Here is a 14,448-nt window from a genome sequence, read left to right as displayed (position 1 = left end):
AATTTTTTAGATCTCATGTTCACTCAGCCTGACCTACCAAAAGAACACGCCATTTAATATATGGCAGACTTATCAAATCCGCCCAGTATTTCTAAATAAATATCTAATGTTTTTCAACAATAATTATCTTTAATTATAGACCTTTTAAAGGCTTGCGTCTTGAACAAGGCCGAATTTGATTTGTGAGATGTTGCGATGTCAAAGATCAACTCATGTCAGATCAGAATACAAATTAGTTTTGTTTTTATAAACAAACAATTTTCTTTCGTGGAAATTGAATATATATTTTTTAAAGTAGAACAAAACCATACTGTAATTGATAGTTGGAAGTACATATTCTGAATTAATTTAAATTGAATTAACGAATGAACTGATGTTAATGTGTATGTGACACATAAAAAACCTAAGGAATAAATTAAAAGTGATGACTACAGACTGCGCGTCTCCAATTTCCAGGGAGTAATTATGACGTCTTGGGGAAAAAAGTAATTAAGACTTCATTCGAAATTTCACCACTTTGTGAATGACTTTTGTTTCTCCATTAGTCTACGCACCCAAATAATAGTTTAAATGATCTAACGGGGTAGTTTTTATCTGATATCAAATAATATTTGTAAAGGTCACGCAATCTGAATCAAATTAACCTTTAAAAATATTTCAAATATAAAAATCCCGTATAACAAAAACAATAAATCAAAGTAAAGTTATCATTAAAAAATACCTTTTTAAATTTATATTTATATAATAAAGACAAACCGAGAATATGAATATAGTTTCGAGTTACTTTATGAATAAATTAAAGGAACCAGACTGTACCCGAAACTTGTTCTTTTTCAAAATCGTTCTTGCAACGCTACAAACAATCCACTGTTTCTGTTTTAATATTGGGTGATTTACCCCTGAACCAGTAATGGCGCGATTTGTGTGTGGTGGAATGGGAAGGTACAACAATTTTTCATTCGATTCCGAGAAAGTGTCCATGGCAACCCCCAAATATTCTTAATTATCTTTTCCTGCCAAAAGTATTTAGCGCATACCTTTTTTTTCCCCTTTTCAACATGTTATTTATTCAGTTGTTGTAATAGATATGGCCAAAATACATTATTTGATATCTGAGATTTTATATTCTTCAATGTTGCAGCCTCGGGGGCATTTTATAATTAAGAAATATTGCAATTTAAGAGATATTTAGTAGTGCGTTTTTTTGTCGCAGATGTTCGAGATCGTTTTGATATCTTTGGTAATTCTCAGAAAAAAATAGCGGTTGAATCGGCAATCTTCGAGGCGTAATTAGATCTGAGGAAAAAAATGCGTGGGTCTCCTCTTTTCAATTATTATTAAACATTAAGCGTGACGGTATATTAATAAATATCGAAAAGGTTAATTATAATTATTAGTTTTTTGGTACAGCTAGCTCTAGTGCGACGGTGGAATAAATTGTAGTGACGTGGCACAATTAAAGGCAGTAGTATACATTTCCTATTACTATCCCACTATTAACGTATAATTTCTGCTTAAATTCGACCTGAACGAGTTATTATGCAATTATGAATATTATACGAATAATATTCGATAAAGTTTAATTAATATTACTTCCATGGAAAATTGTTTTTGTTAGTTTTGCGAGCGTGGGTTGAATTAATTGGTTTTTAATGCGAAGGTTAACGAGATTCGGCTTTATTATACTGTAGTATTTAATATTTAATTATTTCAGTCCAAGATTTAACCCCAAATCTTTAAAAAAAATAAATAATTACGAATTTAATTTAACCCCATCAGTCGATAAAAAATATTTGTTGCAAAATATTTATTTCCTTTTTATTTATTTATTTATAGGTGGTGTTACAAATATCAACTTATTGGAAAGCGGGAAAGTTCTTTTCGTTTGAGAGCAATCTATCTGTAAGTTTACTTTCACCTTATTGTACTGTTCTATGAAATTGCAAAGTAAAATATAACTTAAGTATGATAGAGCCATGTAAAGTATCGAAACATTACATCCTAAATGTGTTAGTTTCTGCCCATGGCGCATTTTATGATCCGTGGAATTTAAATCTCATTTGCAATTCAAATTGTATTAGGAAAATGGAATCATAATTCCGAAATGTTAAATTAGTTTTCATTTCTTCGTAACAAAAACTCGTTGACCCTCTCGGAATTTCCCAATAAATAGTATGAGTGAAATTAAAAGTGCGAAAATACTAATCGAAGAATAACGCGTTTTTCGCAAGGTTAATCTTAAACCACTTTAATATTTAAGATTTTCGTGGCGGTCTTCTTGTCGCGCTTACTAACCATTTATCCGGGGTTTGGGGGAGCGAAGAAGGGGAATGGGCTATTTAAGATTGTATTTGTTTAAGCTATAGAGTATTATGTGTTTTTCGCGGAGCCGTTGATGCAGTGACTTGGCGGAAACGCACGGAATTGAAGGAATTTCTCAGAGGGGGCACGTTGAAACAAGATGGTGAGGCTGTACCAATAACTAGCTTTGCACTTAAGACTTATCTAGCGACTACAGATAACAGATAACCTTTATTGTGTATTAGTAACACTTTAATTTGCAAAATATGATTAGTGGCATTTAATAACATTTAACTTGCATTGCTTTTGACGGTGGCAAGTGCTGCCCGCAGCTCATACCACGCTTCAGTGTATATGTTAAATTATCATATAATCATATTAAGGATAGAATTCCAATATTTAGCACTTTATGAAATTAAAATCTTAAAAATTAAACTAAATGTGGGAATTAAGCTCCTGTACAATGAAAGTTATACGTTTCAAAAGCCCAAGATCCGTTAAACTTACAAGTAAATCCTAGGACTGTTAACCTGGTACCTGAATCAATAATCATTCTTCAAACCTAATTGTTAATTTGAGTGATAAGTGCCGATTTCAAAGGAGTACACTGTAAATCTCAGGACAAGAGTTTCGATCAAATATATCCGCTGGTGGATTAGCTAAATTATGAATGAGAAAGAGACCGTGAGCGCGTTCTTGCAGAAAGCTTGGCACCAGTTCCATCTCGAGGTTCGTTTTCTTCGATCGTATACGTTTACATAGCGTAAAGGCAAGGCTGTAGACATTCCCGTGAATGGAATATCGAAGCGTGCGTAATGCGAGTGTATAGGAATAACTGCAGCGCGGTAGGTCTCGCGATCTGCCGAATCAACGATGAATTGCGGATATCTTTTGACCATGCTAATTTAGCGGGCTTTTAACTGAATACTTGTGTACTATCTACCTTTATCTCTTTTATCCCATCATCCCTTAATGATCAGTCGATAATTAAAACCCCTATCCCTTGCTTAAAAAGTCTCTAGAAGTAAAAAGAACCTGTGAGAAGAACATTGTTACGTACAGGATTGCATTCAACGCACCTTGACCAAAAACAAAAATTGTTTTCATATAAGTTGGCAAGACCATTATGTTTATTTTGGAGTGTTTTACTTGAATGGTGTCGCCAGCCATCAAACCTCGACCCTTCCACCCAGAACAATTAAAAATGGTGTAAGAGTTTGACCACTAGAGATATACATGAATAAAAGCAAGATCCGTCCTATGGCGGCGAACTTACTAGTGACTCTAGATAAGAATTTAATGGAAGTTCAATACAATAACTCAATAAAAACTCCAATGGAAAAACAATCAGTATTATCACCCCAAAGATATGGCGATACAACAAACGAAATATAGGAATGGCTTTAGTTACAGTCAATGTTTTGCGCTGCCATGTAGGACGGTTTAAACCTCAACCGGAAACAGGAATCGCGCCCATGCGCTCTCCTTTCCGCATGCTAGCCAAGACAAATCTCCCCTGTTGCGGCACCCCTATACTTTTTTATATCAGAAACCGTCCCCATAAAGCACAGAGAGGACATGTACAGGTTTCACCGTTGGGTTCCTCGTTGTACAAAAGGATCCGGTGCTTGGCCCCCTTCGTTGGGTCTCCCATTATGGCCTTGACATCTCTTATCGGGGCAAACTCGAAATAGGAGAGAAAAAAGCGCCGCTCTCTCTCTCCCAAAGTCCGTCGCAAATTGCTTTAATAAGCGTGGATTTTTCCATTTCCCATTGACGGCCGACCCTCGTACCTCCATTCCATTTACAAAATCCTCAATCCGTAATGTCCATAAAGATAGAATGAGAGGTATATTTTGTAAGAATATAATAGTTTGTTTGCTGTACTAGTTTTATTGTCGTTATATAGTGTGCCTTTTTTGCGCCTCATAGACCTGTTGGTTTATTAACCTTGAATTTGTAACTAAAGTTTCAAAGATGATTTGTTGTTAGTTAGGAGTTACGGTTATTCGTACGAATGTATGGTTGACTTAAAACGCGTTGTTTTTAAGGACTAGCAATGAAAACAAGAACCATTATACGATTACGTATAAACAGAAGTGAGATTAGACTAGAAGTACTGAGCTAACCAAATTCTTCACTCGGCGAAAGTGAATATTCTTGATAACACACCAACGGTTGGCCCTCTAGTAGCGGTTTCTGAATTTTCCCTCCAAAACGTGAGACGCTCGTGGCGGTAGACGGCCAAACTAGATTCAAGCACCCGCTTCCCTGTTCCGCGGCTTTAGGTTGAGGGGAAGGGGGTAGGAAAGGTTTTTGGAACTCGACCAATTCTTTTCTCTGCAGTGTAGGCGCGATGGAAGCGGCATAAAATCCTCAAATTTTTTCACTAGTGCCAGGATCTACTACCAATGCTAGAGCCCTTCACTTCTAGTCTCATCTTACTTCTGGTATAATTCTGCCCTATTTTGACCTATACTATATCTTAAAATAAAGTTAACCTACCTTAAAGGTGTCTTTGGGTTCCCAAGAAACATATCGTACCCAGGAAAAAGAGTACACGAACCTATATTTAACCAATCAAGGAAAAAAATCTTTAGCGAATATGCACCTAAAACACATAACATACATCCTACACGAAAATACATCGCGCATATGTCTCGAAAAAGGCGTATATCGCGTGTCAGAGAGAAGCGATGATTAAAAATTAATTGAAGGTATTCGACCTTTTTTCGATTCCATTTGAAATTACGCGCTATAATTATATATTTTTCTTTAACTTCGACCGCCTACACTTGAAAGAATATATTGGGAACGCCACCTTTTCGATTATCCAATGAGTAAACTAATTTATAACATGAAAACACATTACGATATATAGTGCGGAACTCAAAATATTGAAGAGCAAAATATTACTCTTACAATAAAACACAATTAAATATTCTTCCTGAAACTGAACGCATTCCGGGTTATGCGAGATGGAGTCCTGCATTTGCGGAGGTTATAAATACTATCTGACAGACGAATTATAAGTTTCCACCCAACAGGGACTCCTTGCACGCGTTTGGTATCAAATAACTTTTAAGAAAACACGTACTATATTATAAAACTTGGAATCTCCTACACGCGCGCGGAAGGATGGGGTTGCCAACGGAATATAACAAACACGCCTAAGATAATAGAGTTTTCTTGAAATGAAAAAAAGAAAAACAAGATGCTTGAGCCCTATCTCAATATTTGATAACATTTTTGTTTCGAGCTGAACTCTTTGACTCGTGAATTTATTGCAAAGACGAAGGAAAGACTAGGTTAGAAAGAAAAAACTCAAGATCGTCAGTTTAGAAGTAATTTTAAAACTTATCTTCTTGAATTCGTTAATTTTAGTCTTGTGACTCTTGTCATCGTTCTCATAGACGAAAAAATCAAGTCTCATATATGACAGTCATTTTTTGAGTGTCATTGAGGAGACGTTTTTGCATAAGCCATATTCTTTGTATTTCCCTAACTATATAGGATAGCTAAGATATCTCGCGACACAGAGCTAGAATTATTTTTGACTATTTATACCGTCTGGCCATTAGAAGATAGTTTTAGAACGCTCAGTTCTAAAAAGAAAAAAAAATATTTTCGAGCTATCCACCCACAGGAAATGAAGCTGAAAACGGACAGCATTATTGTTCTTTCGAGAAAATCTTCTTAAAACTGTCTAGTGGGTACATGAATGAGCCTTGGAGGAAAGATGGTGAGATGGAGTGGTAATCTCTTTACCTATAACGTAGCCCCCCATCTAGGGCAACAGAGTCACTCCCATCATCCTCTAAGTTTTGGTATAGGGTCGTATGGTACGAAAATTTCGATGGTGGCCTCTGTGTCTTAAAAGTAGAAGCTAATTCATGAAATCTTTAAATGGCGCTTGGCGGCAGCACTTAAGTCTCCTGCAATAGGTAGGGGTTACTCTAGGTACTCTGGGATACTTTCATATTTGACCCACGAACATCCTCCATTTCACCTCTTCTCCAAGCACGAGCCATAGTCCTTGGGCTGGGCTATAGTTGAGTCGAAATGTCTCTAAAATACTATTCGAATTGCTGGTGATGTAATTAATGACGCTATAGTTCACAAGTGTTCTACCCCTCAGAACGATCGTAACTTCATATAGAAACGAGAAATGAGAGCGGAGGTCTTTTACCTTGTAATCCATTCTGAAACTCAAACAATTTTCTTATTTTCCTCAACCCTTTTCTTTTTTTCTCGAGGGAGAGAGAGAAAGACGCGTTCATCTCTCTTAAAATTGGAAGAAGAGAATTTAAAGAAAGAGTTGAAAATGACGTGGGTAGTCTAGTCTTCCCAACGAGTATTAATTTGTCAGCTCGTGACATCTAGTGTTCCTTCGCGCCTTTTCCAAGTTCTTCTATCTCGCGAGGCTTTGCGAAACATAAATTTGAAGTATTTCACCGTTTTTCATAACTTACCAAACACATATATACATTTTTTTCTTCAAGTTTTTATCTGGTTTGGTTCAAAAATGGGTCTTAGAAACAAGGTGTAGCGAGGTTGGTTATTTGGAGTAATCTGTTTATCAATTTAATAAAATCTCGAATTAAGGGCATAAACGAAGCGGAAGAAGTGTGTTTGAGTTGAAGGTAAACATTAGTAATGTACAACGTTGAACAGGTTGTTTTCTTTTACTCTATGAACTCCTTTATTATTATGAAAAACCGTTTGAAGGGGTTTGTTCAACAAAAACGGTACATAAATATTTTAATATTTTTAAAGGTATAATTATAAGCATTTTCTTAACAAATCTGCTAACTTTCACGAACCGACAGACTTCGTAAGACATTTAATTGTCTCGTATTTTTCCATGTCTTCATGCTTCTCGTCGTTAAGACCAGAGAGAGAGTAGGGGTCCGTTCGTTTTGCAAAGTCTAGTTGACGCCCAATATGGTACAACTAACATTCAAAACACTTGTCAGTTGTTATGTTCCTCTAGCTATATGTTTTTTTTTATCTTCCAAAGGTGGAATATAGAAAATATTGAGATGGGTCTGCGCTTGAGTTCGCCCCGTCAAATTGGGCGTCGAAGAAGACCCCTTGGATCGTGAATCATACGGGTTGTGACCTCAAAAATATATGAACCTAAAGGGGATATGCGCTACTTAGAAGAAAAAAAACCCGAATTGATAAGTTTTAAGAATTATTAATATCTCAAAATTTTTTCCTATTTGCTTATTTGCAAGTTCTGTAGCCAACTTTATAGCGGTAGTTTTATATTATGTCGTATATTTAGTTTGACATCGGTCTGTTAGAAGTTTCACGCTGTTTAGGTGATTTTTTTTTTACAATTCAAACGGAGATGAAATTAATTACCTCGTATTGTGTAACTACATTTACTTTTTCAGTGATTAAAAATTGCCTCATCCATTTTAAATGTGATTATGGGTAAAACTGAAGAGGAATTACCCGAATTGTTTGGTTTAGTTATTCAAATAGCTTGCTGAAGTTCCGCGTTAGCAATGACTTGAGAAAAACTCGAAAAGATGGTCAAGCTAATTAGCCTATTAGTGATGTAAATATGCATATAAAAAAGCGCTATATAAAATTGTCGTTTCCTGGAAAGATGTGAGATACCAAAATAATTCTGCCAACAGTCAAAATTGCAAGCGGTTATAATTGCGCGCCTCTTTCAATATTCGCCACATTTCCATAACTGTCAAACATTATCTATATTGATTTATCACATTTTCAGACAAAATTCGTGAAAGGCACTTGAAAAGGGGAGGGGGGAACTTGGTATAATATCTGTTAGAGTTCAAAAATCGTGATCTTCGCTCAACCTCCAATCCCCCTAATTCGAATGAAAAAGATTGTGAAGGTAAATTCCCCCTTTATGCATAATTCAAACGTTATATCCGTAGATTTTTATTTTCATTCCTTTTTTTTTCTTCATCTTCTTGGCAAAAGAAACTCGTTTCGTAATAGGTCACGAAAAAACGCTTTGGGTGCGCGTGCGACCTGACCCCGGGACACGAGCGTATCATACCCCGAGCGCTCGAGAACCGACAGGGGTCTCACGAACTTACAACGTCAGTTATTCCGTAATGTTTAAGGCTAACGCTTAATGGCACTATCAAGTTAACTTTGGCAGTTCGAGAAGTTAAGAATGAATATTGGACGAGCGCGCGCGTGTGCGATGTTTCTTTCCTTAACGATCGAAAGACTGGAAAAACCAGAGACTTGTTGTAAGAGCCATATACTCTTGAATCTTCGAAACAATATTTCCTTAATGGTATCTTGATTATTAGATTTCCACTGAACAAGTCCAGTGGCGTAAAAGCAGTCGCGTTCATAGTTTCACCATATCTTCGATAAGACGTTTTGCAGTTCCACTGGTATGTCAATACCTTTTCTAATTAAGACAGTACCTCATCGCCAACTGTAAAAATACTAACAAACAATTGAAAAAAATACTTTAACTATAAAGCAGTCTTCCTCGTTGCATGAAAAAAAAACCCGTTAACCTTTGATCCGTAAAACACATCGCCCTCTTTAAATTTAAAGGGACAATTTCCATTATCTAAATTTTCACCCACCTCCCCTCCAATTTAAAACCATATAAACAAAGACCCAAAATTTAGTCTTATTATAAATTGGTTTGAAATAAAGAGCAAAGTATAATCCGACAATTTATCTCTGTTTTATCAACGAGGGCACAGTTCTTGATCGCTCGAGTGCCAAGACAACGAAATTGATAGCGTATGTCGAGATTCTCGGCAGCGTCCCATTGGACACAGAACTGAATGGGGCTAACCATCTCCCCTTTATCAAGAACTATAGAATAGTCGGAAATTTATTAGCCAATAAGGCGTTCCGCGCAACGAGCTTACAATAAATTTGGTGATAGTCCTCCCCCTCGTATCAGGGACTTTTCATTCATAAAGGAAGTAATATAACACACTGCCTATCACCGAGACAGCGATAGGTGAAACGTTACTACTATACTCGGGGTTTAACTTAATGCCAACGCCGAAAAGGAGATTTACAACCGAGGATGATATTTGCTGAAAACAGCTAGTTACTTAAATCAATTCTTGGTGTTTCTTTGCCGATTAAGATGTTGTATACTGTCTTTATTAGTTGAAAGACGTCCCAGTGATATCATAAAATTATGACCACAATTTGCAAAAATCTACATCATGGAGAAATTGTCAAAAATCGCGAGACGCTAATATCATTTTAAAATGTCCTAAAGTCTAAATGACGTGCAGGAAAGCACCTCAAAAATCATTAGCTTACATGAGTACGCAACAGTTCCCATTCATGTTTCCTTTCCCATTGAAGCTACATAGTCCATGCTGAAACAGAGGATGCTTTGAAATTTTTCATCTAAATATTATCAAGTTGTCACAGTTGAATTCTTTTTCGTATAATAATCAGTAAAAAAATATACCCTTTTTGGAGGTCGTTTTTCGTGGGTTGCGTTACAACTCTAATGTTGAGTGAGTTATCGAGTCTTGGCATTGTAAATTTTTAACCCTCAACTTCAACAACGCAATAGAGGTAGATTGAAAAATGGTTTTGGTAGCGTATTATCATCAGTTCCGGTTGCTCGATGTCGCGTGCAGAGTTTCTAGGCCTTCGAAGCGATGTATGTAATGTGTGGGCCACGTGCCGCGAGATTTTTTCGCGTGGCGTGCAGCTCGAGGATGGCCTTTGGTAGATAGATTTAAATGTACCTACAGTATCTTAGTAAGAATAGTTGGATGGACACGCGGGGAAAGACATTGGGGAACGGCGGGGGTGAGGATGAGATAAGACACAAAAGGAAAAGAAATATATAATGAAAACAGACGTAAGATCTAGCATCCATCATTGAAAAACCCCTAGCGGTATCCATGGTCTACAGGGTGTTTACGAAGCGTTTGGAATTTCACATTAAACAATTTACTGGTTGGAAATACTGAAAATACCATGTCAATAAGGCCTAGGACTCAAAACCAGACTGCAGAATTTGTTTCAACTTGTTAAGATACATTGGTATAGACCTTTTCGGCGTAAATAAAGTGGTAGGCAACCCTCAGTGTCTGGACGTACAAGGGGGCTGGTACATTGCCATCCGTCTCTGCGCACTCTCATGATGCAAAATGCCTACAGCGCAGTCGCGAAAAAGTTACATCGAAATGGTCTATTAGATTGTGCGTAATATTTTACTGCCAACGAAAATCTGTTTCAACGCCTCAATATGGCGTAAGACGGTAAAATTTGTTATAATTAATTAAAGGGTACATTATGAACACTCTGTATGTAAGCGTCGCGAACTCCTTAGCCTATAGCGGATATCAGAGGATCGGCTGTATTATTTCTATTGTCTTTCCGATTGGACGGGTTTCTTAGCGTTATACGTCATCGACTTTGCGCGTCGGAAGGACGGGGTTCCCTACTTGAGCGTTTTAAACTAGCCAAGTGTGTCTATATAAAAACTTGTAGTTACTATCCTACCACGCGACGGCGTGATGCCTACTATAATTAATACCTCGCGGGGCTTCTTCGCTCGATAGAGTGGAAAAGTAAACACGGGTGGGGTTGCTTTAAATAATAATGAAAAACCTCTAACTGATAAAATATAAAAAGAAGTAGGAGCTTGATAAGGAGCTTCTTCTAATTTAAAAGTTAACAAAAAACTGTATACACGCGGAAGTACTTAATACACAACACGAGAGAGGGTTAAAGATGACTTAACAAGAAAAATATCTAGAACGTTCGCCATAATCACTGTATTTTCTAGGTTAGATTTCAAGGCAAGTGTCATCAAGGTTAAGTACCTTTAACCTAAATATGGTCTAATGGACCAGTTTCATTAATTATTTTAAACTACGTTGATGTAATTACAATTAGGATGAGTATAAACAATCTTAAGATCATTTAATACCACTTGATCAAGTCTCACACGGTTTGGAGTACGATATCAGTCAAGACTATAGACATTTTCCCCTCACTGACCGGAGTTGAACTTAAAATTACCGAAGTTGGTATTTTATGCACCTGCATTTCAAATTGAATAATATTCGGCTGGCTTAATCCACGTAATAGGTTTAAGGTTATGCTATCTCGATCTAAAATACCGCGGCTCTTTAATTTCCTTTTTGGACAAGACTGTCATTTTGAATAGTTTTCGGTGACTAAACATTCAAAGTTGGATGGACATTTTTCGTTCGTTGGCTCCTTGCATCGACGTTGAAGTCGCCGGAAATGTCAGAGCAATCAGCGTCGCCAAACGCGTGCGCGCGGGGGCAAAAGCGAAGAGTTTGCGAGTCAAGTGATGGCATCGTCGTAGCCAGGCTTCCGCTTGGCCGGAAACCGGGGGGGGGGAGACTCGATGGGGCAATGGCTCACTGACCCTCAATGCCGTGAAGCCCCGATGCTCGTACTAACGACGCTTTTCGTCATTTCTTCGCCATGAGCCAAAATAATTTATCTGAAATTGCGACCTCTAAAACGCATCTACCGTTGACTTTCAAATGAGATTAAAATTCGGAGAATTAGGTAAAAAGTTTCAAATGACATTGGCATCCTTCCATTGTGTCCCGAAGTACATTTATTGAAATTTGTGACGATTGAATAATTTTTAATGGCTTTTGGTATAAAATTCATACTCGGTTCTCGGGCAGAGATGTAGTAATGAGTATGGAGTAACGCTAGACGCATCATTATAAAGTTTAAAACACGAATAGACGATTTACGAAACTATAAATTAGAAGAGCGTCTGGTTTTCATTTATAAGTTCAAAGTAATGAAAAACCGTCCATGAACTAGGATTCTAAACAATGCTTTGCTTAAGTCTCGGAGAAAAATGGCTTTTTATGGAGTACATCCCACGCTCTTCCATTGTTTCCTACTGTCATTCATTTCGTATTTTTCATCCTCCATCATATAAAAAATAAGAGAAAAAATGGAAAATTATCTTATTTCAAAAAAAGAAGTTTCAGAGAAAAGAAAAGAAGATTGCTTTAAATGGTAAAGGCCCCATATAGCTGAACACAGACGCGTTTAAAAATGTTATGACACAGCTTGAAATGATATTGTCCAATTGAAAAGTGAGGTTGGATACTCAACTCCAAAATATAAATCTCCTCAACTAACCTTGCAAATCCGCAAGTTCTTTTTTGAATGAATAGAGTATTTAACTATTGTCCGACCGATCGGGAACTTACTTAACCCGACGCAACGCAAGTTAAACCTGTTCTCCACGGTTACTGTCAACCAGTACTACACCATAATACTATTATAGCTAAAAATTATGGTAAAAAAAAATAAGTAAAATAATATTTTTGGCAAAAAGAAAGCGCGCGCATCTCCCGCCCTTTTACCAAAGTATCCCATTTCCTGTGTGTAATTTTTTCCAACCAAAGATTGGGTCCCCTATTACTCCGCAAAACGCAGCTACACCCAAAGAGCACCCGCACTCCAATGTATACGACGCTTGTCTTGAATATTATAGACAAACAATTGTTACTATTATATTATTGTGAAGTGTAAAGACATCTATGGGAGAGAATTGACAAACAAATATTTTAATTTCGGTTATAATTGAACTTGAAGTGAGATTTTGGAAAATACACTTTCAAGGCTCATATTTCTTATTTTCTTTTAACCTTTACGATAAATCGACGAATTCTAGTACAGTTTTCCCAATACTTTTCACGACGCGAGTGTCACTGCACTTTAAATATTTCATAAAAACATTACATGATCGCCAGCTTCTCTTTCTTAAGAAGTTTGGTTTCTTTTCTAATTTCTATACATTGAGAAAAAGATGAAACTTGACGGATGCATAATGGCCTCTCTCTTTGGATTTTAGTTCTTTTTTGTTAAATTTTGCCGTAATTTACGTTAATAGTTAAAACGACGCTTTTCACGTAGCATCCCCAATGTATGTAGCCTGGGTTTATAATTAGGCACGTTTCGCTAGAGATTAATTTGTTAGCGTCACCGTACTGGTAATTACCGAAAAGGGGAAAGATTCCTCGCTTAATGAAAGAACTAAAGAACCCTATTTAAAAAATTATTTCGTGATTAGGGTTTTGAATGCCGCTATAGGATGTTAATATAAAGTTTCTGCGCAGAGCTGTTTAGTAAAGCCTGTGTAATTGCGGGTCGGTAAGTGAAAATAAAGATGCAACATGAGCAAATAGAGAGAAATCATGGCGAAGATACACCCTCACCATTACAATGAACAAATCACTCTTGAACGCAAATATAGAACATTCTATTAGTTCCAAAAGAGAAGCAGCAAACCCACAGGGGTGAGGCCGCCTTCTTGATTTATTTTCCTTGTGCCAAAAAGCTCCGATAGAGGCAGCGCGAGCCGGCTAGATTCCTTCCGCGTGTAGTGAACTCTGGCTCCGTCTGCCGTTGTCTCTTGGCGCGATAGAAATAACCTAATATGGCGGCCTCCTACCTGTGTGTTGATTTTTCAATTATTTAATGGAATGGTCTATGTCCCAGTAAAAATTGTAAGTCCTTCAAATTTCGTCCACAAGCGATATACCAGACCAGTAATCTCGTTAGCTTGTACGAGTATTTTTGTGCTGTGAAACTTAGATCCGTAAATAGGTTGTACAGATCATGCAACTCGAAGGACCTTTAGCTTTCGTAGCCGAGGTATATAAATTATTTCTTTACATTAGAAGTCACGAGACGAAGTTTTAAAAAACATTTGATAAGGAATCGGTACACGCGTCTCGAAGAAGAGATAATAACATCTTAGGTATAAGGATAGAGCGGGGGAGGGACGCGATAGTTGCATCGTTTTAGCCCGCGGGGAATCGTTCAGACCATCTTGATCCGTAAAGTCGTTTTCCACTACGGTGATGACCCGTGACACGAGCCTGGCATCTTGGGGTAAAATATTCAAAGGAGTTGTTGTAACAAACGCGCGGAATGTAAAGGTATCTGATAATGAAAAACGAAATCTTCCTTCTTAGTTATTCCAAATTTGGAAGATCTGATAATGTGATGGAGTCTTTTTCTACTTTAAGGTGGTCACACCACTGACCTCGAGGATATACTGGTCGGGATAGGCGTGCGCGAACCCGAAGAGGTCGTCGAGTCTAGATTTATTTTTATATACACCGGCAGGTGGTGTAA

This window comes from Phalangium opilio, unplaced genomic scaffold (assembly GCF_054372755.1).
Source record: "Phalangium opilio isolate 3A_F unplaced genomic scaffold, DU_Popi_V2 ptg000113l_1, whole genome shotgun sequence".
NCBI classification, from domain to species: domain Eukaryota; kingdom Metazoa; phylum Arthropoda; class Arachnida; order Opiliones; family Phalangiidae; genus Phalangium; species Phalangium opilio.
The sequence above is the reverse complement of the archived record's forward strand: the minus strand, read 5'-3'. Positions refer to the sequence as shown.